Source organism: Capra hircus, chromosome 8 (genome assembly GCF_001704415.2).
Source record: "Capra hircus breed San Clemente chromosome 8, ASM170441v1, whole genome shotgun sequence".
In the NCBI taxonomy this organism is placed as follows: Eukaryota; Metazoa; Chordata; class Mammalia; order Artiodactyla; family Bovidae; genus Capra; species Capra hircus.
This window is the reverse complement of record NC_030815.1, coordinates 66717004-66722307: the sequence shown is the minus strand read 5'-3', so window position 1 is coordinate 66722307 and position 5304 is coordinate 66717004. Positions and strand designations below refer to the sequence as shown.

The window sequence follows — 5304 nt, the reverse complement described above, 5'->3', positions numbered from 1 at the left end:
CCCTGAAGAAGGGAACAGCAGCCCATGCCAGTATTCTTGTCTGGAGAATTCCGCGGACAGAGGAGCCTGGTGGGCTATAGTCCGTGGGATTGCAAAGAGCTGGACTTGACCGAGTGACTAACACTTTGACTTTCCAGCAGCTTCAGTAACAAGAAACACAGACATGGTATCCCTTGAACACTTAAGAGTTCTCTGTCTTTCCTGCCATGTCCAAAGGCCATGGATAAATTCCTCTCAGTTCTGAGCTCCACCATCTTTACATCAGGGTCCTGATCTAATTGGCTTGCCACCATTTCCAATTTGTTTGGAAGCTTTCCCCATTCTTCCCAGACTCTCCCCAGATTCCACAGTGGGAAATGCTGGCTGGAGCTAGACTGGGTCCAACTTAACCAGACTAAGACTCTGGGCAGCCACTGCTCAAACCAGACTCCACTCACTCATATACCTTGCTCTGCTTCCTCTGAAACCATGTCCGACAAACTTGGTATGGCTGACCTTGAGAAATCCAACAAATCAAACCTGAAGAAGAGAGAAGCACAAGAAAGAAAAATCCTCTGTCTGCAAAGGAAATGCTTGAACAGGAGAAGCAAGCAGGAGAGTCATAACAAGGCAGGAGCCACCAATACGAACTGTACATTCCACAAGCATTGCCTTCTTGTTTGACTTCTTATAACTGTTTTCCTTCATTTGATGCAAAGAGATTGGGTCAAGTTTAAGTGACAACACTGTCCCTTTTCACACCAAAGAATGAAGAACTGCTGGCACTGAAAGGCAGGCCAACCCCCTCATCTGCCTGTCTTGCTGTTGGTGAAACAAATAGCTGAATGGGACAACAGTGAAACCTAGAGTAAAAACCAAGCTGGTGCAAGGTGTCCTGAAAGCTATAAAATGTAGGGTTGTTTTTTTAGCCTCAGGGCATGTGGGATCCCAGTTCCTTGACTGAGGATAGGACCTAGACTTCTAGCAGTGAGAGCATGGTGTCCTAACTACTGGATGGCCAGAGAATTCCCTGTAAAATGCAAGTTTAATCACAATGCCACTGTTCTGTTCAAATGATTTTACTTGTTGTAATGTGCATTTTAAAAATATCCAAATAAAAAAATTTAAAACCAGGGGAAAAAAGGACTGGGTCTGACGTGAGCTGTTCTGGGTTCAGAAAGCTGTTGCTACTGGGCATCTCAGAAGAATGCAAAACTAATGGGCTGGGGAAAAGCATTTAAGAGCTGTTGGAGCACTTGCCACCTACGTCAAAGCTCTCATGTTGAGATAAATTGGTCATGGAATAGGTTAGATTGTGTAGACTGAAAAAAATAGTCACAACCTAAAAGTTGAGAGTTATGTTTTATTCTGGGGAAATTTTTAGGACTTCAAGCCCTGGAGATAGCATTTCAAGTGACTGTGAGAGAACCGCTCCAAGGAGGCAGAGGGAGGAGTCAGGTTATGTAGAAATTTGCAACAAGGGGCAGGTGGTCTGAACAACAAAAATTATTGTTAATTAAGGAAAACCAGATATCTCAAGTTAAGGAATTAGAGCTTTTCTATGTATGGGAAGATGCAAGAGTCCTGGTTCACTGAAATCATTTGTATCAAATGCATCTCAGCTGCCTGGGGCCAGTATTCTGAGTTCCTCAGGGCTCACCTTAGGGAGCAGCTGCAGCCTAATTGCTACCCAATGGCAGATATTGTTCTCCTTCCTGGGTGCCCTCAGGGCTCAGAAATTAGAGGGCTGGAATCGCTACTGACAATGTCATTCCTGTTTACTAATACAGCAGGAAATACTTCATTTCTCAACTGACACAGGTCACCCACAAACCTTAAAAGAACTGTGCATTGAGGAGCACTTTAAAACACTGTGCGAGGGACTTCCCTGGCGGCCCAGTGGTTAAGAATCTGTCTTCTAATGCAAGGGATGCAGGTCAGGGAACTAAGATCTCACATGCCACTGAGCAAGTAAGACTTGACATAACAACAATAAAAAGTATTTTAAAAAAATAAAATAAAATAATGTGTGATTCCCAATCCAGCAGTACATCCCTTTTAGGTATTAGTTTGTCTTAAATTTTATAGAGTTAAATTTGCTACATTTAGGCACACCAACTTATTTTAAGTCTAAGAATTATAGTCCTGGAAGCCGTAGATTTCAACAAAAATGGCAAAATCTTACTAAAAATCACCTAGAATTACAATGGCCACAAATGGAAATATTCCAATCTAGATAAGATTGTTTATTTAAAAAGTGAAGTTGAAAACAAGTTTTCCCAAGTCAAACAAACAGAATGGGAAACCTATTTTAATTGGTATGCGTGCTTAGGCGTTCAGTCTGTCCGACTCTTTGCAACCCCATGGACTGTAGCCCACCAGGCTCCTCTGTCCATGAAATTCTCCAGGCAAGAATAATGGAGTGGGTAGCCACTCCCTTCTCCAGAGGATCTTCCCAGACCTGGGACTGAACATGGGTTTCCTGCATTGCAGGAGTAGTTTTTATTGTCTGAGCCCATTAGTATGCAGAAGCTTCCAGACAGCCTCAAGACAGAAGAAGGATGGGGCAGACTTTAGGCCCATCTGAAAACTCGCTTCCTGTGGCATTCTGGGTTCCATACAATAAAGGAGGTCCTTCATCCTGCTCATTCATACGGTAATGAATTCAGCTTGCTCCAGATGCACTGTAAATGGATTATCTCCTGAGATTAGTGTATTGATATAAAGATAGAAAATAGGATGGGAGGCCATGAATCTTACTGAACTTGTGACCATATCTGAGCAGTTTGAAAGGACTTTGGAATAAGATTGTAAACAAGAAATCACCAAACTGTCAGCCTTACAGCTACAACAGCTCCAAGGCCAGAGACCTATTTAACATCTGGATTTCTCCATTGCAAACTCCTTGTGGTTCATCATCAAAACACGGGCCCAAGAATTGATGTCTCAGTTGTCATCAGCTGGGACACTGGAAAAAAGATTGTCCTCAAAGGCCTTATGCAAATTCTACAGAGTCAACTAAAATGCCCTCATGGGTATGTGCGTGCTAAGTCGCTTCAGTTGTGCTGACTCTTTATAGCCCTCTTGCCTGGAAAATCCTATGGACGGAGGAGCCTGGTGGGCTACAGTCCATGGGATCGCAAAGAGTCGGACATGACTGAGCGACTTCACTTTCACTTTTCACTTTCATGCATTGGAGAAAGAAATGGCAACCCACTCCAGTATTCCTGCCTGGAGAATCCCAGGGATGGCAGAGCCTGGTGGGCTGCTGTCTATGGGGTTGCACAGAGTCGGACGTGACTGAAGCGACTTAGCAGTAGCAGCAGCACGATTGTAGCCCGTCAGGCTCCTTTGTCCATGGGATTCTCTAGGCAAGAATACTGGAGTGGCTTACTGTGCCCTTCTGCAGGGTATCTTCTCGACCCAAGGATCAAGCCCACATCTCTTATGTCTCCTGCATTGGCAGGCGGGTTCTTTACCACTAGCACCACCTGGGAAATTCAAATGCCCTCATATCTACCTCCAAAGAAGGGTCCCTACATGAGCCCCTCCCAGAATTGGCAGGACTCTGAGACGTTCTCTAGAAAACTGCCCCTTCAGTTCAGTTCAGTTCAGTTCAGTCGCTCAGTTGTGTCCGACTCTTTGCAACCCCATGAATCCCAGCACGCCAGGCCTCCCTGTCCATCACCAACTCCCAGAGTTCATTCAAACTCATGCCTCTAGTAAATCCCTTAAATAGCCAAGAGAAAGCTAAAACTAAAATTAATGGAAAATTCTGCTAAATTCTGGTAATAGATACCAGAGCCATACTTTCTACTTTAAATCTCACCCTTATAGAACAACAAACACCCCAGGAGTGAAAATTAGATAGCTGGGGTATCTATTAAAATTCAAAGAGGGTTTCTATATCAAACAAATGGCGACTTTTTACTGAAAAGCATTTCTTTCACTGTGTGACACAGCCCAATCTTTTATGCAGAGCTCTCCTTTCTGAACTAAAAGGGCTGGGAATTTCTAGGCAGTTCAGTGGCTCACCCTGGCAGTAAAGAATCTGCCTGCATTGCAGGAGATCTGAGTTCAATCCCTGGCTTGGGAAAATTCCCTGGAGAAGGGAATGGCTACCCACTCCAGTATACAGAGAGCCTGGCAGGCTACAGTCCATGAAGTCACAAAGAGTTAGACGCAACTGAGCGACAAACACTTTCACTTTCCAGTGGTTAGGACTCCATGTTCTCACTCTGTGGGCCTGGTTTTGATCTCTGGTTGGGGAACAAAGATCTCACATGCCACTGAATGTGGGCAAAAAAAATAAAAAAATAAAAAAAAATAAAATAAAATAAAATAAAGGGGCTAATATATTTTGACATCCAAAGGAGACCTCATTTTAGAATTTCCTGGTCAATCTGAACCTGATCTTTTATGTTCTTTACAATTTGTCTTTGATACAAAAGAAGAAGAACTCCAATAAAAAAATCTTTGATTTAATGGAGGTGCCTAAAATCTCTGGGCTACTTCTCATAGTGACTTTGGGAGAAGACAAAATACAGCGTCTATAAAAACTCAAATAGATGACTAAGCCTCTTCCAAAATTACCTCAGTATCCATTAAAGTCTGAGGCTATACAAGTGTGTGTGTGCTCAGACCTCATGGATTATAGCCCATCAGGCTCTTTTATCTGTGGAATTTTCCAGGCAAGAGTACTGGAATGGGTTACCATTCCAATGGGTTAGGGGATCTTCCTGACCCAAGGACTGAACCCTCATCTCTTGCATCCTCTGCACTGGCAGGCAGATTCTTTACCACTGCACCACCTGAGAAGCCCCGGACAAGGCCACACACCAATAGTAGGAGACTAAATCACCCAGGAGTGATCATTTCCTGTACTAGTCCATATATTATAACACGCTGATTTTGCTGGCCTGAAAACCTAATGCATGGGATGGCCATTTGTCAAGCACTTGAGAGCTATTAACAAGACAGTTCTCTCCCTGTTTCCTACTTGTTCTGGGTAGGATCAAGAGAAACATCCTTTTCTCACGAGTCCTACCAGACTTAGGATTGTTCCATGTTGCGGACCTTTGTTCAGTCTTCCTCAGCATCCCTGTAGACACCAGCAGCCAATACACCAGCAGCCAATACTTATTTGTCTTCTCTTGGAAAAATCAGTAATATATCTGGACAGTCAAGCCTCAAGAGTTCACTGTGGCCCTTTTTAACTTTCCCAGGTGTTCCACCAAGATTTAAGTACCCTCTAGTTTCCTGAGAAATTGACCCTTTCACAATATGTAGTAGAGAAACCTTGTGGTGTGTCTGTTACCAGAGACG

The 5304-nt window shown here is 43.6% G+C and overlaps 1 pseudogene; it reads left to right on the top strand.

Moving 5' to 3' along the window:
- Positions 402 to 605, top strand: LOC102190224 (annotated as a pseudogene).